Below are 27489 nucleotides of genomic sequence, written 5' to 3'. Positions count from 1 at the left end.
AAATCGTGGATACAGAAAATGTCCTCTGGTTCTAGATGACGTAAATTATTTAGGATTTTGTTTAACCCTTTGAGTAGTGAGTATTTTCATGCTCACTGACCCCTGGGAGTGCGGTTTGTTTGTTTTTTCCAAAAAATAGAATTAGTTCCAGTTACAGTTTTATTAACTTAAAATCATGTTTGTTTGATAACCAATTTATGGGAACAAGAAGAACATACGTTTGCCTTTTTTAAATGTTGCCTTACACTTTTTAAAAATAAACCGATTGTACTCTATGGTCAGGAGGCACGAGGACGTATGTGAACGTTCGTACTATTCAAAGGGTTAAATGCATTTATAATTACTCCTTGTTAGTAGTTGTTATCTGATTTAGGATGATGGTGGCAAAAGAAACAACAGTAACATTATTTGTTTCTAGTACGGTTTATGTGTGGTAAGGGTGATGACATCAGCGGTGGTCCTGGTCCCTTCTGCCCGCACCTCCAAGGACTCAATGGTAACACAAAAAGTCAGGGTGTGAAAGGAATCGTGCTGGATGCTTGACGCTGATGGCTGAAATTGCATCACGTTTGCAGAAGGTTAAAGGAATAGCCTATTATTATATTTTTGTTTTTCAAAGCATGAGTAGAGATCGGATTGGAGTGAGAAACCTCTAGGACCTATTTATTCATTTGGGGCTTGATATTCTGTGAGTAGCTGACACTTCCGACTCTAGAAGTTCCAGGAACTGTGACAAGAAACTACCTTGCTGGCGACATTTTCTACTAAGAAGTTGTTTTTAAAAATTTTAAAAATAGATGTTGTTTTCAGGTTGACCCAGTTTCTTTTCAGGCTATGGCTGAGGCTTCCTCTCTTCCACACTCCACCTTTTCCTCCTCCACCTTGGATTGTCTTTTGGAGGACCAGTGAACTGCCTGCCTCCTTGCCATACTGCTCTCTCCGCCTCCCTGTGGGCAGAGGGAGGCTGTCCCTGGGCTGCCGGGTTCCATAGAAGGGGAGCCACAGTCTCTCACCTTACAGAGAAGCACATCTTTCCCCTTAACCTCCTAGCTGAGGATAGGGAACTGTCTGGCAGCCAAGAGGAGAAGGTTTACATTTTCATTCTCCAGCACTCAGATTGTTTTTCTGATGGAACAAGTTGGGGGGAAGTAGGTGGAAGGGAGGACAGAGGGAGTTACTGGGTTTCACTTATCTTATCATGCGCTTCCCTCTGGATTGCCTTTGTTTATCCTGTCTCTTCGGGCCAGGAATTCCTCCCGCAGAAGCATGCATACACGTGGGGATAGTCTGATGGCGCTTCCTTCTTGTGTTCCTGCTGACTTGGCTTTCCTCTCTACAGCCCGATCCGAAAGAAAGGAGGCCTGGAGATACTTAACCTGCTTTGAATATTTCCGTTAGGTGGGAAAGAGATCTGAAAACTGACTTGGGGCAAACGTGCTAATGACTTTTCTGATGAAGAAAGGATGATGCTGAGTAGGTTTAAACTTAACCTATAACTTATGTATGTCAGTAGAGAGTTTAGTCACGGAGGTTTGACACCTTGAATGGAATCCCTTCCCCTCTGGTTGCTGCTCTGCAGTTGCACAGAGGGAAAAGATACCCCAACCAGTCGATTTGAGGTTTCTATTTGGGTAATCTTGGCAATTCCTTTCAACATCCTGGACCTCTGTTGCTTTGTCTGTGAAACTATGTGAAAACTAAAATTTTATGAGAAAGGTATTGTTTTAAAATAATGACCTCACTTTTGTGGCCTTGTGTATCATTGGCGTCATAGCCACTGGGTTTCTCTAGAATGGAGGTCGATTGTCCCTGGCTTTTAGCACAACCCTGTTCTTGGCTGGAGCTAAAATCTTAAGACATGATTTGTAGTCTATTCCTAACCAAACAGCTTCCACTCGCCTTTCCCAGTGCCGGTGCTCAGAAAGGCCCGTGTGAAGGGGCTAGACAGGGGTAGTCAACCTTTTTATACCTACCGCCCACTTTTGTATCTCGGTTAGTAGTAAAATTTTCTAACCGCCCACCGGTTCCACAGTAATGGTGATTTATAAAGTAGGGAAGTAACTTTACTTTATAAAATTTATAAAGCAGAGTTACAGCAAGTTAAAGCATATAATAATAATTACTTACCAAGTACTTTATGTTGGATTTTCGCTAAGTTTGGCAGAATAAATCTTTATAAAACAACTTACTATAGTTAAATCTATCTTTTTACTTATACTTTGGTTGCTCCGCTACCGCCCACCGTGAAAGCTGGAATGCCCACTAGTGGGCGGAACGGACCAGGTTGACTACCACTGGGCTAGACAGTGTCTTGAGTGATCATCTAGTTCTGTTTAAATGATAATTCTCTTCACACCAGAGCTTGACGACCAGTCGTGCACAGGATGGAGATAGCCAGCCGTCATGTTTTGTTTGGCCAGCACAGTATTATTCTTTTTCTTTTTTTTTCTTTGAATTTTATAAAAGTTTATTTGAACCAAACCAACAACATAGTCAGGGAGTAGGATCTCAAATGCTCTTGGTGCTGTGTTTTTCTTAAAAATGGAATGATTTTAGTAAGCATTTACACCCTGATTTGTCACAGACCTCACCCTACCCTACTGGCTCATACACAACCACTTTGTTTATGTGACATTCTTTACCTCCTTGGCCCTTGAAGGCAGTTGAGTTTGTGATCCCCATTTTAAACAACATTAAATTGTGATGGGAGGCTCTTCAAACATTTATCCAGCAGTGGGCTGGCAAATGACCCAATCCAGGATCTCAACCTCAGCGCTGTTGATACTTTAACCTGGAAATTCTTTGTTGTGCAGGCAGCCCTGCTCACTGTGAGATGCTAGCAGCATCCTCGGTCTCTGCCCACTAGCTGCCAGCAGCAGCTTTTCCCCCAGTTGCAACAACCAAGAAATGTCTCTAGACATTGCCAAATGTCTCCTGAGGGGGACAAAATCAGCTTCGGCTGAGAGCCAGTTGACAGATTTGGGATGGCCTGCGGCCTTTAAACATTGGACCCAACTTGAATATTTAAGGATAAATTGGAATTCATCTGGGAAACCGAGCTACCCTGCTGTTTTTATTTATTTGGGCAGTTGGTTAGAGCAAAGTAAAGGTCAGTGGATTAGGCCCTCTGAGGTCACTTCTCCATTCTTCCATGACCACTGCCTGGGAGGCCAGCCACCCTTTAAGGACATGTCCTTGGTCACAACAGGGGACTCTGTGAGACACTGATGCTGGGTCAGGGCAAGCCCACCAGAGCTAGTGGGTAAACAGCTTTGAAGCCCATGGCCTGTGTTGCTAGATCAGTAATGTTATCTGTGGGTGAGGAGGATGAAGCTTTGGGGAGAGGAAAGGTCATCTCTGTCATTATTGTCAAAGGCCAAAATGCTTTAAAAAAGAAAAAATAGCCTTCAGCCTTTAAAAAAAAAAAATGACAGCTTATCCCAAATCAGCAGTGTGGGAAGAGTCTGAAAAGGATTAACAGAGTGCCATTCTGTTTTTTGTGTTGTTTTTTTTCCTCACCCTGAATGTCTCACAAGAATGTCTTTAAATTTGTCTCTAAAACTTGGGCTTTGGCAACACTCAAACTTGCCGGTAAAACATTGGTAAGATTTTTGATGTACAAAGGGAGAATGTTGTGAAGTTTCAGTTAACCAACCCAAGCTCAGTTTTTGAGCAACGAACGCACAGCTCATGTTTGGGGAAGCACAGTTTCAGTCCAAAGGTAAACCCGAGTCCCTTCTCAGAGGCGCAGGTGGGACTTCTGAAGGGATCCGTGCCTCTTCCCAAAGGCTGTGTGTTGGTTCTGCACCCTGGAAGTGCATCAGAATTTTTTTCTTTTTTTAACTTTTATTTATTGATTTTAGAGAGAGACGAAGAGGGGAGAAAGAGAGAGAGAGAGAGAGAGAAAGAGGGAAACATCGAAGTTTCCTTCTTTAGCCTATGCCACGTGCCACTGGAGGACTAGAGTCCCAGAGTTACAACTGCCAACGGTGGGAAATAGAATAAAATGGTCCCCTTCACTTGGATTTTGCTTAGAATTTCAGATCCAGATTTCTACCGAGTATAGGAGAGGCCAGAGAATGACTAAGTTTTAGGGGAAAACGTGGTAGGCATTTTATAAGCTATCTTCTGAAACATGGAAACAGCATTTTAAAACATCATACATTCATTTTAGCATGTCAAAAACTGTTTAAATGTTGGGTGTAAACATTTCAAAATGCTATTTTAAATCCCAGATTTTTTCCTTTGGAATATATAGGACTCTGGTTTTACTTAAATGCCATTCTCTGTCATCAGCTTCCGAAACAAACAAGTGACATTACGCAATAGATGGAGAGTCTCCCCCACCGAAGGTTCCGTGCTTTCGCTGGCGAGGACTTTCATGTTTTGCTTATTTGGATCATGGCTGTGTTTTCAAAGGAATGTTCACAGCGTTGGTTATAGGAAACAATACTCTACAATCTCAAATCAGAGTCTTTCCATTCTTTGTTATGCCCGTAGATCAGGTCTTTGACCCTCAGTTCTTTTCTTCCCTTTAATGCTGATTTTGAATCTCAGATGGCCAATGTTTCCTAGTGCTACAGAGAAATTTGTAAGCATGACATGGTATTTATTAAAGGGAGAATGATAGTGAAAAAGAGCGAGAATCCAGGGTTTCTTTATAGAGGAATGAAAATATTCTCTAATTAGTGGTAATGGTTACACAGTTTGTCCCTTCTTATCCACAGGGGATCCATCCCAAGTTCCCCAGAGGATGTGTTAAACCCATAGATACTGCAGTACCCAACCCTATACATACTAGGTTTTTCCCTGTCCATGCATTCCTATGATAAAGTTTAATTTATAAATTAGGCACAGTAAAAGATTAACAACAATAACTAATAATAAAATAGAATAATTATAAAAATAAAGTGAATAATGAATGTTATGTGAATGTGGTCTCTCTCTCTCAAAATATCTTATTTTCCTGTACTCACCTTATGATGATATGAGGTGATAAAATGCTCAGTGATAAGATGAAGTACAGAGAGTGACTAGGCATTGTGATATAGCCTGTGATGCTAACACTGACCTTCTGAAGATCTGTCAGGAAGAGCATTCTCTGCTTTGGGTGATCCTGGATGTCAGGAGCCGATGATGTCAGTGGTTGGGGAAATTTAATATTTTCCGACCATGGTTGACTGCTGGTAACTGAAACTATGGAAAATGAAACTGTGAATAAGTGGGGTGGGTGGAGGGAAACCACTCTACTGAGACCCACTAATCCAGTGGTCCTCAAACTTTTTGAAGTCGAGGTGCATTTAAAATCCTACAAATAATTGCCTGACCAGGCAGTGGCACAAAGGATAGAGTGTCGGACTGGGATGCCGAGGACCCAGGTTCAAGACCCCGAGGTCGCCAGCTTGAGCGCGGGCTCATTTGGTTTGAGCAAAGCTCACCAGCTTAGACCCAAGGTCTCTGGCTTAAGCAAGGGGTCACTTGGTCTGCTGAAGGCCCGCGGTCAAGGCACATATGAGAAAGCAATCAATGAGCAACTAAGGTGTCACAATGCACAATGAGAAACTAATGATTGATGCTTCTCATCTCTCTGTTCCTATCTGTCTGTCCCTGTCTGTCCCTCTCTCTGACTCTCTCTCTGTCTCTGTAAAAAAATAAAAATAAATAAAAAAAATACATTTATAAAAAAAAATCCTACAAATTGTAGGCGCACTATATACAAATTTCTGAGAAATATGTTATAATAATTAAGTCAAATATTAAAGAAAAAAAATATAAAGTCCAAGCGTGCTTTTATGGTAATTAAATGAAATAAATATGACAAAATTAAATTTATTCTGATATTAAAAAACATTTTTATGTTACATTTTTTGAGTTATACTTTTTAGAATTTGTAAAAAAAAAGAGGGGTTAAAATAAAAAAGTGACAAAAAGTTATCTTTTTATATATATAGATACATTCTTAGTAAGATTTAGTAAATTCAGCAGGTCCTGGCATGAATGTATTAAGTTTTTTCATTCTTATGCTTTTGAGAAGCATGAGCCTGATGTGTCCTAGTGATTCTTCAATGTTTGGGCATATGTGTGAAAGGCAAACTCTTATTTCCTTGTCAATACATTGAAGAATTCCTCTCTTTTTACTCTTAATTGTGTTGAGTGCAGAAAACCCCCACCATACATATCATTTTAACTTTACACCAAACAAAGGATAGAAGAAACTTGCCTCCAGTCTTTCCGGGGAACAGGGGGTGTAGCATAAACAATCCAGCACCACATCTTAACAGTCTTTTGCAACCTAATCAGGCAAGTGAGGTGGAGGGTTGGGCAGACTGTCAGCTTACAGCCAATTCCCCACACCTCTGTCCCCCAAAAATCTAAACTCCAAAAACCCTGTTGGTTTTTTGGTCCCCAACAGGCACATATTTCTCTGGAATATTATAGGGCACACCTGGAATTAGGACACACCAGTGCTCCCTGGCGCACACTTTGAGAACCGCTGTACTAAACTGTACATTTTAAATAGATGAATTTTATGGCATGTGAATTATGTCTCAATAAAGCTATTATTAAAAAAAAGAATCAGACTAAGTTAAATTTCAGTAACATAATTTTAGACCTTCAGGATAATATCTATGACTTACTTTTCCATTTATTTTCCTTGTGTATATCTCAAGTTTTCCTCTATATTAATAGATGGATATCCTGGACAAAGAATAGTTGAGATAAATCCATAGTATTTATGGACCACCTGAGACATGGGAAACTGTTCGAAAGAAATTATTTGTTGCAGTGGAATCTCGCTTCTATTTTGCTTATACCTCCTAATTGTGAACTAGGGTAGGTATTAAAGCAGGGGTCCCCAAACTATGGCCCACGGGCCACATGCGGCCCCCTGAGGCCATTTATCCGGCTCCCGCCGCACTTCCAGAAGGGGCACCTCTTTCATTGGTGGTCAATGAGAAGAGCATAGTTCCCACTGAAATACTGGTCAGTTTGTTGATTTAAATTTACTTGTTCTTTATTTTAAATATTGTATTTATTCCCATTTTGTTTTTTTACTTTAAAATAAGATATGTGCAGTATGCATAGGGATTTGTTCATAGGTTTTTTTATAGTCCGGCCCTCCAATGGTCTGAGGGACAGTGAACTGGCCCCCTGTGTAAAACGTTTGGGGACCCTTGTATTAAAGGATAGAAAGTTTTGCACTATTTTATGCCTGCTGTGATGATGAGCTCAGGTTTTGGTGATACATTTGGCTTAGTCACACTTTGCTTTAAACATGTTCCATTTGATTATTTTGCAGGATTTTTCTGCTGTATAATCCTTTACACTGTAAAAAGCACTCAAGTATGTAATCTTGCCTGTAAAGCTAACTATGTGTGTTGGAAATGAAATAGTTCATGTATAAGGGATTATGTAGCTCAAGGTTTTTTCAAATTTGGATTCATGATCCTTTGAGAAACACTGCATGAAAAGTTAAATTGCTGAATGTTTAGGTACTTCTTGGTGCCAGTAGGATCTTAAACTCAGGTGTAGAGGTAGGCTTTGAGGTACTGTGGTACTGTTCAGGTATAAGATACTTATCCAGGCACATAAGTTTTATTGTTGCATAATGAATTGCCACAAATTTAGTGGCTTAAAACTCCACCAGGTCAGGAGTCTGGGCATGTTGTGGCTGGGTTCTCTGCTTAGGGTCTCACCAGGCTAAAGCTTGCATGTCGGCCAAGGCTACAGTTCTCATCTGAGTCTTGGGATTCTTCCAGGCTCCTTGAATGTTGGCAGAATTTATTTCCTTGTGGCTATGGGACCAAGGACTCCTACCTGTTGGCCAGGGACTGCTTTGAGCTATAGAGGCCACCCACATTTCATGCCATGTGGCCCACACTGGCAGTTCACACCGTGGGTGTTTGCCTTCTTCCAGACCAGCTGGAGCACATTTCTCTGACTTTCTTCTCTGCAGTCAGCCAGAGAAAAGGCTCATTCTGAGACCCCACTTGATTGGGTCAGGCTGACACAGGGTCTTCTCCCTGTGACCATAGAATGTAACATAACCGTGGGAGTGATATCTCATCACACTCACAGGTTCTACTTATTCTCAAAAGATAGCGGAGGAGGGTCTTTTAAAATTCAGCCCAGGATACCAGATAACAGAAATTATGCCAATAGACATTGATGATTATTAAGATCAAAATCCAAAAATGAATGGCACCTCACAATTGTGCTTCTGGGCACCCTCAAGTCTTCCTAAAATGTCTCCCCCTCAGACTTCCTGCTTTCCATCCATACTTTTCTTGTTTCAAAGAGAGTGAACATAAAGAATAAAAAAAAAAAGTTGTATTAAAACTTTCCTGCATGCATACACACGTATAGAGTTACTGATATAGCCAATATTGAAAATCTTCCTAATACTCAGAGCTTCACCAATAATCAATTCATGACTAAGCTTTCATTTCTACTGCCAACCACTCTCCATCAGCTCGGGGGTTATTTTAAAGCATGTTCATGGCACCATATAATTTCCTCTGTAAAAAAATTTAGTATTTATGCAAAAAAATAAAATCAGGACTGTCTTTAAAAACATAACTAGAATACCACTGTGATACCTATAATAATTTTAATATTATTTCTTTAAAATTACCAATCATTTCATCAGTTTTCAAATTTACCCTTTTTAAAAGTTTGTTCAACTCAGGATTTCAATTAAGTTCATATGTTACAGTTTTTTGGTATGTCCCTTAAGCCTTTCTAAATCCACGCAGTATTTTTCCTTGCAAATTACTTGCGAGGAGAACCCTCTTTGTCTTAAAGAATTTCCCATGGTCAGGACCTCATGATACAAATCTCTATGTCCTGTAAATTAGTTAAGATGAAAATAATTAGTGCCATGGACCTTTATGATCACTAGAGATTTATCAAAAACTTACTTGATAAATAGAATGTACAGATAAAATTTTCTAAATACATTTGTATATAGATATTTAGAAAAATCTTTGGAAGTAGAGCAAGTATGTCGGGTTTTCCAGATAACTGTTATTGAGAGCAGTCTAAGTGTCACATACTTCCAGTGCATGAATTAGTGCAGTTTAAATTCTTATAGCAAATATGCAACATATAGATTCATTAAGTGATACTTGAATTTGTTTAGTTCTATGGCCCAAGTGTTTTTGTTAAATCAGGTTATAGCTTCCATAAAAGGAAAAACATTTTCTTAAGGAAGAAGGTGTTTCAGTTTTGAGTCTTGGAAAATAGCCATATCTTAAAAATTAGGAACATCATGAAATAATTGCTTTTTTATAATAGGGCTTTGCTAGTTATTCCATATCTGTAGGCTCTCTAAAGACATGGCCTTTGTCCTCAAAGAACATGATGTATATTTCAAATCTTCACCATTGGAACATTCTATTTTTAAAAATGCAACACTTAATATTGTTTTACAAGAACAACTTTGTATGACTGCCATTTAAAGGAAGTAGAAGAGGTTATGTATTTTAAATTTTGTTTTGGAGGAAGAAAATTGGGTCAAAATAAGTAAAATATTAAGAGCATGATAGTTTAGAATATGGGGTAAAGAACTTTTGTTGTAAAGGGCCAGCCAGGTATATAGTAAATATTTTAGGTTTTGTGGTCCATACTGCCCCTGTCAATTATTTAATTCCACAATTATAGGATGTCAGCCATAAACAATATGGAAACACGAATGGGGCAAGTTGGGAAGAACTGACATCTTGACAATTTTGAGTCTTCTTACCCATTAACATGGAGTTTCTCTCCACTTCTTTAGTTCTTTGATTTCATTCATCAGAGTTTTGTAGTTTTCCTTATATAGATATCGGCCTAGTTAAAACAAACAAACAAAAAATCAAAGATCGTCCGTGACAGAGCTGCTCGACCCCAAATAGCACTATACTGAAAAGATACTCAGTAGTGTCTTTGCCCATATCTAGATCTTGTGTTTTTCCCTAAAAGTAGTCCCGTTTCTGACTAATGTTGTCTTGCCTAGCATGGGGAATTCATAAGGCTAGTCTGAAACTGTTAACTCAGAAACTTACTTTATTTTATTATAAAAATTAATCTAGCTCAGTTGGTTGTCCCGATACACCAAGGTTGCGGGTTTAATTCCTGGTCAGGACACATACAAGAATTAACCAATGAATGCATAAGTAAGTGGGACAACAAATCAATGTCTCTCTGTCTCTATTTCTCTCTCCCCCCTTCCTCTCTAAAAAATCAATTAAATTAATATAGATTACTATATGAAAAAAAATAAGAAAGTATAAGGAAATAGAGAAAAATCTCACAAAGGAGGCAAATAATATCAATATCATGGGAAAATATCTTTATGAAGTTTAAAAATATTTTCAGTTATATATTATCCGCACTCTTATGCAACCTTCTCCCAACCAAATGTTGTTATAGCATGTTTCAAGTTATTAAAACTTTTTTTATTGTAAAAAACATAAAATTTACTATCTTAACCATTTTTAAGTATACAGTTCAATAGTATTAAGTGTTATTTACATTGTTGTAAAACTGATCTCCAGAACCTTTTCGTCTTACAGAACTGAAACAGAACCAATTCCCTTTTCCCCTCTCTCCCTATCCCCTGGTAACCACCATTCATCTCTCTTTATGCATTTGACTACTTTGGATACCTTATATTAGCGGAATCATACAGTATCTGACCTTCAGTGACTGGCTTATTTTACTTAGCATAAGGTCCTCAAGGTTCACCCGTTTTGTAGCATGTGACAGATTCCTTTTAAAGCTGCATACTATCCCATTGTATATGTATGTTACATTTTGTTAATTCACCCACTGATGGAGCACATTTGGTTGCTTCCACCTCTTGGCTATTATGAATAATGCTTCTATGAACATGGCTGTGCAAATATCTCTTTGAGACCATGCTTTTGGTGTTTTTAGATATATATACTGCTCACAAAAATTAGGGGATATTTTATCGCTTCATATTCATTTTGAAATATCCTCTAATTTTTGTGAGCAGTTTTGGAGGTGGGGATATACCTAAGGCCTGGATCATTAGGTAGCTTTATTTTAATATTTTGAGAAACTGCTATACTATTTCCATAGCAGTTGCACCATTTTACATTCCCACCAACAGAAGCATACATCTGCACCCACATTTGTTATCTTCTGGGTTGTTGTTTTTTTCATAGTAGCCATCCTAATGGACATGAGGTTATTAAAACTCTCAATAAACTTCTTAGACGGTGGCATTTATTTCCATTTTATGTACTTTAATGGGTAATCATTTTCCTGATACTTTTTCCATTAAACACTCATGAACATTTTTTTTCATGTTTCCGATCGTCTTCTTAGGATACATTCTTAGAAATGAAATAAATAGGTCAAACAGTATATAATTTTAAAGCTTTTGTAAGTACCAAATTGTCCTCAAGAAAGGTTTTGCCAGTTGACACTGAAGTTGCGTATTAAAGCATCTTTCCCTGACTGCGCTGAGTATCACTTACAGTTGTTATCTGTGATTAAGCAACTGGCAAGTGCTATCACATTGTATTTTAATTTGCTATTTCAAAATTTGTTAAGGACCGGGAGTTGTTTTTTTTTCTCCAGCTATTTATATTTTTTCTTTCTTTCTCAAGGGGCCTGTTTGACCATTTCACTATTAAGTCTCAATAGTTTGAACAGATCGTAAAAGAAATTAATTAGCATTGCGAATATGAAGCTACCAGAACTTTTCATAATTGCAGCAAACAATCATGGAACCCATTAGAAGGAAACTTAGGAGACCTCCAGGCAAATTTAAAATGACCAAAAATATTTCTGTGAGATTAAGGGTCTCTGGCTGCCGATTTGCAAAATCAATTATCTTAACAAGCCCTTTCCTCATTATCTGGAGGGAAACCTTAGGTCAGCTCCTGTCATTTTATGGCCCGTTTGCATTTCCTGGAGTTTGCCTCAGTGGTTTTCCTACTGTAAGAGGTTTTTCTGCTGATAGTGAGATTGCTCTTGGGAAGGCATTTCTGAAGGCAGAGAGAACGGGAGATGATAGGTCGTTTTTTCCATCGGACTGAATATGTTTGGAAGAATAAGAGGTAGAACAATGAAATAATCCAAATATTATGAGGAGGGAGGCAGAAGTTTATATAAGAATGGTTTATGTGATGAAAGAAATGTTATACCCCGTACTTTTTGTTTATAAATGCTGTTATAAAACATACTCGAATGCTAGCTAAGGTATTTAAAGGGCGGCCTGTGCATCACCTAACATTAGAAAAATAAAATGCTGTGCTCCTGGCAATCCGGTTGCCTTGGTGTATCAGCACGAGTCAGTACTGTGGGGGAGATGGCTTTTCACCTACCTTAAGTGCTTTAGGTGTGTTCTCATTTAAACAGAAAATAAAATTAAAAAGGTTCATGCTTTGAAACTAATTTTAGACGATAATGGTATAACCCTATAATAGAATATAATGCAGTATTTCCAGCATGTTTTAGAGATGACCACTTACGCAGTAGTATTTTTTCCTGGGTCTCTGCTTTGAGGCACTGCAGCTGTTTTCATTCAGAGTACCAAACAAAACACACCAGATCCCCTGCGCTTTCTTTAAGGCAGATGTTGGTAGGTAGTCCCTGTGCACTTGCGGGAGATATGGTTCCACCCAGTAGGCACAGAGGTTGCTAGGAGAGTATTCTCTGGAGTAAGGACCAAGATCCTGAGGTGAAGGTCAGTTTTGTACTCTCTTTCCTGAAACATCAAGTCCTGTCTTCCTGGCCCGGAAAAATGGATATTTCAGCCGATTGGTTAGTTCCTAAGCACTATTCAGATCACAAGTGGTTTGACTCATTGTGAAGTGGCCTGATGGAGCAGCATTTCCAGGAGTACCAAAGGCCCTCTCTTAGCCACATCCGCGGTGAGGGTGGAGACCATTCTCAGCCATCAGATGGTCCACATGCCAGAGAATGGTGTGCAGGTGTTTTGAAGGGCCTAGGGGGCACCCTGCGGGGGCACTTCAGTCACATCAATGCCGGACTCAGGCTCCTTGGGAAGAAAGAGAAGGGCCAGGCTGACCAATGGTGGGGAAATAGAAAGGAACGAGCCACTTCTGCCCTGTCTGCAGTCCTGTACAGAACGTGATCAAGGTGTTACGCTGGGCTTTTCTTACCGGGTGACGTCTGTACCTTACTGCCCAATCAATGCCATTTTTCAGGAGAATGGCTTTCTTGTTGAAATCAGAAATTTCTTGGGCGAAAAATACATCTGCAGGGTTCAGATGAGGTCAGGCGTGGCTTGTTCAGTATCTTGAGCCCAGAAAGATGAGTTAATTCTTGAAGGAAACGACGTTGAACTTGTATCAAATTCAGCTGCTTTGATTCAGCAAGCCAAAACAGTTAAAAAGAAGGATATCAGAAATTTTTGGATCTCATCTATGTTTCTAAAAAAGGAACAGTTCAGCAGGCTGATGAATAAGATTTAAGTTGTTCATCAAGATGCCAGATGATTCCTCAGATTTATTTGTGATATTTTAAAGATGTAATAAAAGCCGTGTATTGATTTGGGAGAAAAAAGTTCCAAATCCCTTTTTAAGTAAGGAACCAGATACGTCACTCACACATTCTGTAGACAAATATCACCTCCAATGTAAAAGGGATCATGAAATGTTTTACCTTAAATTTCTATATTTTCTTGACCTACAATGGCAAAATTTTGTGACATATATTTAATATGAAACAGAATAAAGATGATAAAGTCTTTTTTTTTTTTTTTTTTTTTGTAGTTTTCTGAAGTGAGAAGCAGGGAGGCAGAGAGACAGACTCCTGCAGGTGCCCAACTGGGATCCACTGGGCATGTCCACTAGGGGGTGATGCTGTGCCTATCTGGGTCATTGCTCCTTTGCAACTGGAGCCATTCTAGCACCTGAGGTGGAGGCCTTGGAGCCATCCTTAGCGCCCAGGTCAACTTTGCCCCAATGGAGCCTTGGCTATGGGAGGGGAAGAGAGAGATAGAGAGGAGGAAGGAGAGGGGGAAGGGTAAAGAAGCACATGGGTGCTTCTCCTGTGTGCCCTGGCCAGGAATCGAACCTGGGACTTCCACGCGCTGGGCCCATGCTCTACCGCTGAGCCAACCGGCTAGGGGAAAGATGATAAAGTCTTTTATTCTGCGGCTGGTAAAGTTCTGGACTAAAAATATTCAAACATACATCTTGTTAATGGTAAGGAATTCCATATTATTTTATGAATTGACCAAAGAAAGTTGACTTAAGAAGTATAAAATACTCTTGTCATTTTGTTTCTACTGTCCCTTGTTCATTCTTATTATAGAAGTTTTAGATAGACTGTATGACCAATGAATTCACATTTTGTAATTTTCTTTATTTAGGTTTTATTTTTTAAACGGTCTGGTCCCAAATGGGTCTAACTTTTGTCATCTTGTAGGATATCATTAATTTTCTACTGAGATGGGCAATTATTATTTGGTTTGTGTTTACTGAGAGTCTCAAATGTATAATTTATCTTGTTTTCTATTGAAGAATTGTTTTTAATGTCAAAATTTAAAAGAGACAAAGTATAGAATACTTTAACAGCAATAATACTATGATTTATTTAGTATAATCATCTAGTTGAGAAGTATGAACTCTTTTTCAGGGAGAATTGTTTTATAGTATCAAACCAAAAGCCCTTATGTTATGAATTGTCCCAAGGAGAACTAACACAAGTAATTAAGTCAAGGATTCAGACTACATATTATGACTCATGTAGTAGAACACTCTCCATGGGAGAATGCAAATTCTTTAGCCTGCTCTCAACTTGTGTGACTTGGGCCAACAACCTTTTGGGTTTCGATTTTGTCACCTGTAAAATGGAGAGGTTTGGGTTAGCTCACCAGTTCTGTGACAGTTTTGTTGTCTCCAGTGGCTTTTAAAGGCATGTAGCTTTCTCTGAGTTGACTCTGACTATTTTGAATCAGACATCAGGATGCCCTCTTTTTAGGCCTGGCACAATTAAAACCTGGAATGAGTTACTCGCCTACTAATAAATGTAGTATGATGACTAATTAGTAAGAACTCAGGTCTCCACTGACCATTACATCTTAGGTGATTATCTGACACAGCCCTGGATATCAAATATATGTGTCCCTTCCCTCACTTCCTATTCCCTTCAAATGGCAGACAGTGTTTAACTATTAACTATGTAATGTGACATTTCTTTCCTACCCAGCATGGACATGGCCTCAGATTCCTCTCAAAGCAGCATTTTTTTTTTCAATTTTTTTTTTTCAGAGACAGAGAGAGAGTCAGAGAGAGGGATAGACAGGGACAGACAAACAGGAACGGAGAGATGAGAAGCATCAATCATTAGTTTTTCGTTGAGCATTGTGACACCTTAGTTGTTCATTGATTGCTTTTCATATGTGCCTTGACCGGGAGCTTTCAGCAGACCGAGTAACCCCTTGCTAGAGCCAGCGACCTTGGGTCCAAGCTGGTGAGCTTTTGCTCAAACCAGATGAGCCCGCGCTCAAGCTGGCGACCTCGGGGTCTCGAACCTGGGTCCTTCCACATCCCAGTCCGACGCTCTATCCACTGCACCACTGCCTGGTCAGGCTTTTTTTTTTTTTTTTTTTTTTTTTTTAAGTGAGGGTAGGGAGATAGTGAGGCAGACTCCCACATGCACCCTTAGCAGGATCCACACAGCAACCCCCATCTAAGGCTGATGCTCGAGTACCGAGCTAGTTTTAGTGCCTGAGGATGACATGCTTGGACTAACAGAGCTATCCTCAGCACCTAGGGTCATACTTGAACCAATCGAGCCACTGCCTATGGGAGGGGAAAATGGAGAAAAAGGGGAGACAAACAGATGATAGCTTCTCATGTGTTCCCTGACCAGGAATCAAACCTGGGACATCCATGCATTGGGCTGATGCTTTGTCCACTGAGTCACCAGCCAGGCCCCTCAAAGCAACATTCTAAAAGCTGCAGCTAATAGGCAAGATCATCTAACTAGTTTGACATTGTTGGCAGTAGAATCTTTAAAATAAAAAAGGCCATTGTAAAGTCTGTTAAGGAGTTTTACTTATATTGTTTAATTCAAGTGAAATGGAATATTGTTACTTTCTCTTTAGTGGTGGTTCCCAATGTGGTGATTCCTTTTTTAATTTAAAACGAAACTATAGATTCCCACATGGCCATGAATTCTGTTACACTTAAATGAATTTCATTTTTATTAATCACAGTATATTAAATTCATTGGGAATAGAGAGCACACATATCTGTGTAAGGTATTTTGCATGCTTATAAATGAAAGGCCCCTTATAATACCTTCCCACTTCCTTCTATGGCCCCAGTAAGAGTTGGGCATTAGATACCACTTTGTCTTTCTTGGTTTCAGTTTAGATTTTTAAAGTAGGATGAAGTTTTTATTTTAAGAGCTCTCAGTGGTTTTCATACTATGTGCCGTGCAGTACCAGTTCCAGGAAGTGTCTCATGGGAGACTCCCCATTCTCTCACACACCTTCCGGCTTGAGCCAGCCTGTCTGCTTCAAGGTTTTCTGCATATTGGGGTTCTCCATGAGACTTCATTTGGATAAAGTGTTTCACAGCGTAAAAAATATTGAAAACCCCTGCTACTCCCCCCTTCCCATTTTACACCGTGTTTCGGGGTTACCCAATTAGGATGACCAAGGATGAAGAGCTCTGTGGTCCGGCTCACAGGCCACTCCTCAGGTCCCCACCTGAGCTGCTATTCATAGAAGCCGTGGCGGATGTAAGCTGACACCACCGCCAGCTGAGAGTCCAGCACATACTTATATGGAAAGAAAAATTGTTTATGTTGTAATACCAGGGGACTGAAATCTGTCTCCACCCTTGAATAAAAGGTTATGTGGCGTACGTATTTGTAAATGGTTGTCTTGTTTGGATGTGGGCTTCCTTCACTACTTGGGGTGGGTAGGGGATGGTGAAATCTTTTTTTTTTAAATTAATTTTTCTTTTAAAACAGTAAAGAGTAATGCTATGGGCAGAAGACAGTTTCTGTTTTCTTTTCTCCCAATGCTGTGTGCCTTCCCTATTGTGTTTGTAGCATGCTTTACCTTGTCCTGATTTTAACCACCACCGTCCAAGCAGCGTCTTGGGTCTCTTTCCTGGATTCTGTCATCTATCAAAGCACAACTTCCGGGCTCAGTTCTCCGCAGTGGTCACCTATTTTCATTATTACATCCACGTGCCATCAACATACCAGCCAAATTGATATTAACACGCCTGTTCTGGGCTACCTTTTTTTTTTTCCCCTGTGATTCCTGGGACTTGCTTACCTCAGTTTACCTTGGATGTTTGGGACTGTAGGTGAGCCAGAATAACTACAAGTGTCTGGTGACAGTTTGCAGAGGGTCCTGTGTGCATCTCAGCTCCACATCTGGATGTGTGGTGTTACGTGTTTCCCATTCTGATTCTTGTGGGCAGGGCCTAGGCAGCTCTGACTGCTCCCGCAGACTCCTGGCCGGAGCCTGCTCCTCAGCCTCCTCAGGAAGGTCATCTCTCATGTATAAATGCCTTTCTGTTGACTGCGGCAAAGCCTAATGCTTCACTCCAGTCCATAATTTCAGCCTCCGTGTTTTTCATCTGAAATGACGTTCTCTGGCTTACCTCACTTTTTACTCAAGTGTCAGAGCCAGAGTTAAGAATATAAAAGGAAGAAAGAAAAGAAAACATAGGAAAAGTCTTATTTTGGAAATCTAATCATTAGACAAATGAGCAGGAACTTTTGCTTCTAAGCCATAAAGCTGAGAAGCGAGGGGATTTCGGGAACTTAGTGAAAGACTTCACCTGAGCAGGAATTTTTTTCTTGCCATTTCCCACACGGAAATTAAAAAGCTATCTGTTATCTTAAGCGGGAGCTATTTTCCTGTCTTCGGTCAGCCCTCCACCAGTCTATTTTCTTTCGGAAGGAACTAGGGTTGGCTAATTGCAAATTCTTTGTCTGCCTGAGGAAAGGCTGTACCAGAGCTTTAGATGTCACAGGACGTCACCAACACCACTCTGGAGAGAGACTCACCGAGTTCCCTTCCTGGGAAAAAGCTTGGTGAGTGACATAATGAGCTTGAAGGACCCCTTAAAGTATTTCACTAATGGTAATTTCGTTTCTTCCCAAGGCAAATTAGGAACTAGCAGATGTTAAACTGTCCATAGCTCATATCTCTGTCACTGGAATTATTATTTAGTTTGCAATAATCACAACTAAAGGCACTGTTTAAGGTTAAAAAGTAGGAGGGTAACCTCAAGGATTATGACCCAGAAGCAGTTTTAGAAAGGCATCCCTGGAAATAGTCTTGTTAACTGTAATGAGTCAATGTCAATTTCTTGGTTTTGCTAGTGGACCATAGTTATATATCACCAAGGGGGGTAATTTTCTGTGCTTTATTTTGTTTGTATTTCTTTTTTTCTTTTTTTTTTTTTCTGCAATTCTTAAGAGTCTATGGTTAAAAAAGAGAAAAAGTAAAAAAAAATGATAAAGAAAAACCTTGAGAAGAAGAATAGCCATCGCAGGTCTGAAGTCCCTCCCTTCCACTCTCTTTCCCTTCTTTTCTCCCTCAGCTTTGCTTTATTGAGGTATATTTCACATACATAAGTCACCTATTTCAGAATATAGTTAATTAGTTTTTTCCACAGTTCATTGGTTTATTCACAGAGTTGTACAACCATCACCACAATGTAATCCAGGGGTTGGGAACCTATGGCTCGCGAGCCAGATGTGGCTCTTTTGATGGCTGCATCTGGCTCGCAGACAAATCTTTAATAAAAGAAATAATAACGTTAAAAATATAAAACATTCCCATGTATTACAATTCATTCATTTCCTACCACTCATGTTCATGGTTGTGGGTGGCTGGAGCCAATCACAGCTGTCCTCCGGACAACACCAAATTTTTATTGGATAATGCAAAATGTACACGGGTTGTTGTATGGTTCTCATGGAATTACATTTTAAAATATGTAGCGTTCATGGCTCCCTCAGCCAAAAAGGTTCCCGACCCCTGATCTAATCTAAGGACATTTTCAACTCTCTAAAAAGAAACTCCATAGGCATTAGCAGTCATCTGTGTGCCCCACCCTCCTCCACCCCACCCCATCCCATCCCATCCCATCCGATCCCCTCCCCACCCACATCCCAGGCAACCATTACTATGCTTTTCGTCTATATAGATTGGCCTAGTATGGACATTTCATATAAATGGAGACATACAATATGTGGTCTTGTGTGTCCGGCTTCTTTCATTTAGTATAATGTTTTTAAAAGTTAATCCATGTCATATCATGTACCAGTACTTAATCCTTTTTTTTTTTTTTTTTTTTGCCAAATAATATTCCATTTTATGGATATACCACATTTTGTTTATTCACGGACATTTAGGTTGTTTTCATTCTTCGGCTGGTATGAGTAATGTTGCTGTCAACATTTGTGTGTAAGTTTTGTGTGAACATACGTTTTTAATTCTCTTAGGTAAATACCTTAAGTATGGAATTGCTGGGGCATATGGAGATTATGTTTAACATGTCGAGGAAATGCCAAACTGTTTTCCAAAGTGGCTACACTGTTTTATGTTCCCACCAGCAATGAATGAGTGTTTCAGTTTTCCCCACATCTCAGGTGTTTCCTAAACAGTATGTTTACAAAATGTTTCCTCTTGTCTGGGTAGGTGTGGGAGCATGGAGTTGAATGATAATTTGGAGGAAATGAAACAAATGAAAATAAAATAAATTATTTTCAGATTGGCTCAGTGGAGCTCTGGAAACCTTTCAGCCCTGGGCCTACAAACCTTCCTGTTTGACTGGATATGACATTACCAGGAATTTTTACTTTCCTGCTTTTATTCTCCCCGAGGAGAAAAAAGAAATATGTCTTTTCCTCAGCTCGACATGGAGGGTTCAAACAAACATAAAGGACCCCAGAGTTCTTACTAATTCCACGGGAACACGGGCTTAGTTTATGCCCAGATTAGTTTCTCTAAAGTCAGTCTCTCGCTGCTTCCTCTGCGCTGTGCTCCACCAGAGCGAAACTTAAGAGCTGAATCAAGGTTTGTTCAGTTGATGTTTGGAAAAGAAACGGTGACTGGATGCTGGTCAGCTGGCTCGGGGCTGTTGGCAGGCCTGCCACAGACCATGCTTTCTGCAGGCTATAGCCTCTCGGGCTTTTTAAAGGCCTGCAGCGGGCGGTGGCATTTGAATCTGCCCTGTCTGAGCTTGGAATAACGGGACTTTTTATAATCCACCAGGGCAGTGAACAGGCAAGTCTGGAGATGCTGGAAGTGGCCCAGGACACCGGCCAAAGGCAAGACCCCAGTTCCTTTGCCCTGGGTGGCCGACTTGGGGAGTAGGCCAGGAAGGGGACACCTGTCATATTTATATAAATATGACAACTCCTACTGTGTCCTGGCCACTGTTGGTTGCTTTGGGTCATATGCTGGCAGTAATCAGTCAGATCATTTTGCCTGCTGCAGCCACTGTAACAGAGAAGGCCCACCTCTTACGATCACCTTTCTCACATTCCCCGTTTGTATTCTTGCAGAGCAGGACTTTATGAATGATGTTTGCAAGGGTCGATTTCTCTCCAGATTTTCATTCACACACCCAGTGTGAGCCTTTGACAGTTTCCTTGTGGGGGGGATTTACTACTTGCAGGTAGGGTCTAGAAGGTGAGTGTTGGTCCGTAGGCCCTCTCCAGTGCTGTTTCAGCTCATCTCCTTGAGGAGTGTCTAGTCATACCTCCTTTTAACTTCCATTAGATGCCATACTCGGGTCAGGAGAGGACCCTGGGTTCCTATGTTCTCTCCATTAAAAACTGCCCCTCTCAGGCACAGTCTTCAATATCCCATGTTATCTCTGTCAAATCAATATCTTGCTCCCATTAAAATGAAGTTGGGAGTGTGTGGATTAAACACCTGCCTGCTTATTACATGATGCAAATTATCTGCCCAATTTATTAAGCCTATATTTTAGATTAGACAAAAAAAAAAAGATTTTAAGTACATCAATTTTAAGGGTCAATTTAGTATCACCATGAAGAATTGAAGATTAGAGTACAGTTAATGTGTTTTCTGTTGGCTAACTAACCCATTGTACAATCTCTGTAGTAATTGATGTATTGGGCTTAATGACATCACTTGGGACTATAAAGAATTTCACTTCACTATGAATATATACAATAATTGTATATTTCTTTGGACTATTTGTGGCCCTGCCATGCTTTGACCAGATTCAGATTTCATATACCTTCCCCAACTCTCCAAAATAGAAGTTTAGCAGTTTTTAGTTTTTTGGGTTTTTTTAAAGATTTTATTTATTCATTATAGAGAGGGGAGGGAGAGAGAGAAGGGGGGAGGAGCAGGAAGCATCAACTCCCATATGTGCCTTGACCAGGCAAGCCCAGGGTTTTGAACTGGCAACCTCAGCGTTTCCAGGTTGACGCTTTATCCACTGCACCACCACAGGTCAGACAGTTTTTAGTTTTTTAAAACAGATTTTCAACACACATTTGTTCATTTGGCTTTCTGTTTGATCCGGTCTTGGGAGAAAGAGAACTGTCTGAAAAAGGCTGGTTCTCATGTGGGTGGGGAGTGCAAAATGGGCTCTTCCTAAACTGTATACGTGCCTTTTTTGTTATCAACCACAGTGACTCAGAGAGGCAGCTGTCTGACCTGCCAGGCCTCAGGACCAGCTTCCTGTGAGTGTCTGTGACTGATTTCTCAGGCAGTAAGCAGGTAGCATCAGTCACCCTTAACACTTTATACAGCCACCTTCAACTTGAGTACTATGAGTGGATTTATCTACATTACAACTTCTCCACAAAAAAGTCATCCTACTATCTTTTTGTGACATTTCCACCTTTGATGAGCTTCCAATTATAAATCAGTGTAGGTTTATAATGAGATTTTTTGTTTGTTTTTGAGAGAGAGAGAGAGAGAAAGAGAGGAAGGGAGAGAGATAAGAAGCATCAACTTGTAGTTGCATCACTTTTTAGTTGTTCATTGATTCCTTCTCTTATGTGCCTTGACCAGAGGGCTCCAGCCGAGCTGGTGACCCCTTACTCAAGCCGGTGACCGTGGGCTTCAAGCCAGCGACCGTAGGATCTTGTTAATGAACCCACACTCAAGCTAGCAATCCCACACTTAAGCTGGATGAGCCCTCGCTCAAGCTGGCAACCTTGAGGTTTTGAACCTGGGACCTCAGCATCCCAGGTCAACACTCTATTCACTGCGCCTCTACTGGTCAGGCGATAATAATGAATTCTGGGTGAAATTTGAGATTTGATACTTCTATATAAAACATGTCCTATGCTGTCTAATATGGTAGTGACTAGCTATATATGTCTATTTAAATTATAATTAGTTAAAATAAAACATTCAGTTCCTGGGGGAAGGGTGTAAAGAGGGACAAATATAAGGTGACGGAGAATGATTTGACTTTGGGTGATGCATATACAACATAATTGACTGTCCAAATAATGTGGAAATGTTTGCCCAAAATCTATGTGTTCTTGTTGACCAACGTCACCCTGTTAAATTGAATTTTCTAAAAAAAAAAAAAAAAAAATTCAGTTCCTCAGTCACACTAGTCATATTTCAGACCCTCATTAGCCTTATGTGGCTACTGGCAACTCCATTTAACAGTGCAGAGATAGCACATATCCATCAAAACAGCAAGTTGGCTGACTGTAGACTTTTTTCTGCCCCAGAAGACCCGAGGAAGACATTAATCACAGTAAAGGAAAAGCTTTGCTTAGGTGAATTCAGGTGCTGGAAAATTTCTGCTGTTGGTCCCTAACCTAAAATGAGAAAAGTAAGTAGATGGGCCATTTGTGCACTGTTTTTTTCTGGGCCGTGTTGTTTTGTTTTCAAAGGTCTATGAATGTCCAGTAATCAGACTTGCACATATTCAAATGTAAGTTCAAGATTCTGAAATAGTATATTAATAAGTTAGTATTTACCACCTCCTTTCATTAGAGTCAATACTGTACTTCTAATTCTCTGTCCAGGAGTGAGATAAGGGTAAGTTAAAATTTTACTAAGATTTGATTTTCATTATTGACCTGTTTTTCAATGGTGCACATCTATATGAGTTTCATCTTGTTCAGATTCTGTCTTTTGGGGGAGTTCAATGGCGTTTAGCCTTATGTATGAATGTCTAATGGCTTCTAGTTCTTTGGGGATAATTTTATGACTGGATATTTGTTACTTTATCTACCTTGAAATTTGAATTTACAAGTTATAATTTATACATAGAAGAATTAGGCACAAATCTCCCCCTTCCTCTGTCCACTCATATGACTGGTAAGTGATTAATGCTTTTGTATGACTGATGTCCAAGGGCTGAGACTGCATACGGCCATATTACACAGACAAAAAATATGTTAGCTCTCCAGAGAGGTGCTGGCCAGTGGACAGAAGAGTGGCAATTAACAAAAAGACCTTCCCTAGACATCGTAAACATTCTTTCTTTAATTTCCATTAACTCAAATCTCAGTGGCTTGAGTATATATAACTGTATTCTTCCTAATGTTGGCATTTGGTGGTGGTGGTGCCTACATCAAATTTATATCTAATGCCTCTGCAAACTCAGGCTAAACATGTCAGGCTGCAGAGAAATTTAACTCCCTCCACCTTTCTTCCCCCCACCCCATCACCAGCCTATTTCACCTTGTAGGTGAGGTTGTATGAGTTGTTGTTTTTTTCTTGTTTTAAAAAATAATCTTCCTGAGGGCTGGAAAAACGTCCTCCATAGCAGTTAGCCAGCATTGCCATCACCTGCATTGGAGATCACGGGCATGCTATGGTGAGTGTTCTGGTTCGTGTTCTCTGCCGTCCGCTGGGACAAGCAAGAGCACTTTTTATTCTCATCACAGCACTTCAAGAAGGGCTTTTACAGTCTCTCCTTCATGGATCACTCACATTCTTTATTCTGTTGTTATGTTCCACACCTGCTTGTAATTAGTGGCACTTTTTTTCCTTTAGTTCATGGTAAATTTGTTGTAGACTATTATACAATACTCTTTCCTCCAGCAGTGAAACCTGAGTTGAAGTCTAGAAAATTGAATTTTTTGCTCTCTGTGACTGGACCTTAGATCTAGTCAAGACTTAGTGCCAATGTCTTTAATATGTTCATGAACATTTAAACATGAAATGTTGGCCCTGGCCGGTTGGCTCAGCGGTAGAGCGTCGGCCTGGCGTGCGGGGGACCCGGGTTTGATTCCTGGCCAGGGCACATAGGAGAAGCGCCCATTTGCCTCTCCACCACCCCCCCTTCCTTCCTCTCTCTCTCTTCCCCTCCCGCAGCCAAGGCTCCATTGGAGCAAGGATGGCCCGGGCGCTGGGGATGGCTCCTTGGCCTCTGCCCCAGGCACTAGAGTGGCTCTGGTCGCGGCAGAGCGACGCCCCGGAGGGGCAGAGCATCACCCCCTGGTGGGCAGAGCCTCGCCCCTGGTGGGCGTGCCGGGTGGATCCCGGTCGGGTGCATGCAGGAGTCTGTCTGACTGTCTCTCCCGTTTCCAGCTTCAGAAAAATACAAAAAAAAAAATTAAACATGAAATGTTTGGTTTGAACCTAAACTTGGCCATCATGTGTTCCGATTCATTCAGCACCTACTCTGGCTTCTCTCTCTCAGGATCCTGTTATTTTCGACCACCTTTGGTGTCCGCGTCTTTGCCTCAGGTACTGTGGTACTACATGTAGTCATGCAATTTGTTTATTCTTAACTGTGGTCCAACATCTTGCTCCAAATGCATACACTTACCCTGTTTAGGTGCTAGCCGTAGATTGTTTTTGGACCCAAGAGTGGTTTCTGCTATGGATGTGGTTATTTGTTTTGAAGATACACATTTTCCAGAATGGCCTCCGTTGCCCATCACTAAACCACAGTGAAAAGTATTGTCTTGGCTTCAGTTTTTGATTTTAAGCATTTGACCAAAGTTTCAAGGTTTCTCCTCCTGGGATTTCGTTTTACCAGAAGCTTCTGGCAGGAGACAGATTGGTCTGAGGATGAGACCCAGAGCAGTCAGACAAGCGGTGGATCAAGCCTCTACATGTCATGGAACTTAAGCTCCTAAATGGCAGGGGCCAAATATTTTACTTTTATTACCTATACTTAACCTATAAATAGTTAATCAATAGTACTTGATCTGTAAGCTGATTGATCAACTTTAGAACAAACACTCAGCGAGGTTTTAAAGTTTTTGTTAATATTTAAAGGTGCTAAAATTAAATATTCTGTCTAAAAACGTTTGCTTAGTTTTGAACAACGAAGTCAATTATTATGTGGTTTTCTCATTAACCACACTTAGTATTGCTTCCAACAACGCTTACTATGACTCTATTCATGATAATTAATATGTCCTAATGAAGCCAAACAGTGAATGTGGTTAGTGAAGCAGCACTGATGAAACTGTTTTCCCCGTGAACACAAGGTAGAGCAAGGGGCTCCTCTTTCTTTGCCTCTGCTTTTCCGCCGACCTTACCGCACAGCTGTGTTGAGCCCCATCTGTCCCAGTGGGCACTGAGAAACCCTGGGACTAAACACGATGTCGTCCAAGGACTCTGAATTCATCAGGGCAGTGCAGTAGCATGCTGGGTTTGGCAGGCAGAGATCTTGATTTGAGGCTCTCCTTGGGCCAGCTTTGCCACTACTAGCTCTGTGATTCTGGGCAAGGTTTGATCTAATTTCCCCTTTTATAAAATGAGTATTATGATGCCTCGCCTCCCTACCTACTTAGAGGGGCTTTGTGAAGGTCAAAGGAGAAACAGTGCATGGAATTATTTTGCACGGTACTATAAAATATATGATCTTGCTGTTAAAAAGTTAAAAAGTTTCCCATGTGTATCTGTTGATTGATGTTTATCTTCATTGAACCCTCGTATTCATGTGTCAAGAAACACACACCTGATGGCATTGGCACAACTAAGAATGACTGCAAGGATTCTAATGAAACGTATGCTAAAATTGTAGGTTAGTTGCTTATTGATTGTTTGTTGCTTTTTGTATTTGAATGGCCAACTTGGTACCTCTTACTATTTTCAAGAAGTTTGAGAATGGAGCTCGGGACACTTTTCACTAAAATCCATTTGTAGATTTTCCACTGGGACATTCCGTTTGGTTGAGGGAGGTTGAACTAATGCCTGCTTCCCTGGTGTGCTGTTGCCTAAGCTGACGTGGTTTGTGCCTCTGTAACCTCGTAGAGAAGGCACTAAGTATTGCCAGACTGGCATCTCTCTGCTCTTTTTAGTTGGTGCATCAAATTATTTTGATTGCAAGTAAGAGAAAGTAAAATTAATCAACAACAACAAAGAATTTGCCAGAAGATAATGAGGTAGCCTTTTTACCTTAAAGACCTAGAAAGCAGGCCCTGGCCAGTTGGCTCAGCGGTAGAGCGTCGGCCTGGCGTGCAGAGGTCCCGGGTTCGATTCCCGGCCAGGGCACACAGGAGAAGTGCCCATTTGCTTCTCCACCCCCACCCCCTCCTTCCTCTCTGTCTCTCTCTTCCCCTCCCACAGCCAAGGCTCCATTGGAGCAAAGATGGCCCGGGCGCTGGGGATGGCTCCTTGGCCTCTGCCCCAGGCGCTAGAGTGGCTCTGGTCACGGCAGAGCGACGCCCCTGAGGGGCAGAGCATTGCCCCCTGGTGGGCAGAGCTTCGCCCCTGGTGGGCGTGCCGGGTGGATCCCGGTTGGGCGCATGCGGGAGTCTGTCTGACTGTCTCTCCCCGTTTCCAGCTTCAGAAAAATACAAAAAAAAAAAAAAAAGACCTACAAAGCAGAGGCGGCTCTGGAGATTAGAATTCCAGGGAGAATGTCTAATTGGCATATCCTTGGAGTCTGCTCAGCACTGACACATTTTTGGCACAATTGGAGTGGTGGGGGGCATGACACCAAGAGTGCAAAGGAAATCAGAGCATCCTATAAAAGCAGTGTGCTAGACGGGCAGACACAGCAGTGGATTTCAGCAGGATTCTCAGTTCTCTGAAATGGGGTGGGGGTGCTTTATATGCTTCTGTCCACATACCTACCAGCAAAAATTAAATCTCCCATTCCCTTTTATTAACAAGAGAAACAGAAGTTGAGAAAGATCTTTACTGAGTTGAGAGGTATTTGTCCTAAAAATATAATGTAAGGGCCCTTGCCCTAGAATCCAGGAATGGGCCATGGTACTCACCAACATCCTGTGTCACTTGTCTACATAGGCTGACCCTGCCCGACTCCAGTCACAGAAAGTGCGGTGGGAATGGTGCCATGGAGTTACGCAAAGTTTTGCTTTCAGTTTTTCCGTATCTTTGGTTATATTTCTGTCAGATTGTTTTTCCACTTCTGGACTTTAATACAAGTGTCCAGCATAAGTCTATGAAATTTCTAGTGAAACAACTAACCATTGTTTTCAGTCAAAATATTCCTTTATTCAGAGTCAAACTAATTAATATATAGTTTACTTTCAAAGTAATTCTCTTATGTTCTAATTTTAGCATATGATTCTTTATACAGA

General features: G+C 40.7%; 1 protein-coding gene and 2 pseudogenes across 4 annotated transcripts in view; 2 read left to right on the top strand and 1 right to left on the bottom strand.

The window, feature by feature from the left end:
- DAAM1 (dishevelled associated activator of morphogenesis 1) overlaps positions 1 to 27489 on the top strand; it is a 168401-nt gene that overhangs the window by 8478 nt on the left and 132434 nt on the right. The window lies entirely within an intron of this gene.
- On the top strand, positions 5173 to 13447 carry LOC136375843 (large ribosomal subunit protein uL6 pseudogene; annotated as a pseudogene).
- LOC136375842 (single-stranded DNA-binding protein, mitochondrial-like) overlaps positions 16714 to 27489 on the bottom strand; it is a 29835-nt pseudogene continuing 19059 nt past the window's right edge.

This window comes from Saccopteryx leptura, chromosome 6 (genome assembly GCF_036850995.1).
Source record: "Saccopteryx leptura isolate mSacLep1 chromosome 6, mSacLep1_pri_phased_curated, whole genome shotgun sequence".
Taxonomy (NCBI): Eukaryota; Metazoa; Chordata; class Mammalia; order Chiroptera; family Emballonuridae; genus Saccopteryx; species Saccopteryx leptura.
The sequence above is the reverse complement of the archived record's forward strand: the minus strand, read 5'-3'. Positions and strand labels throughout refer to the sequence as shown.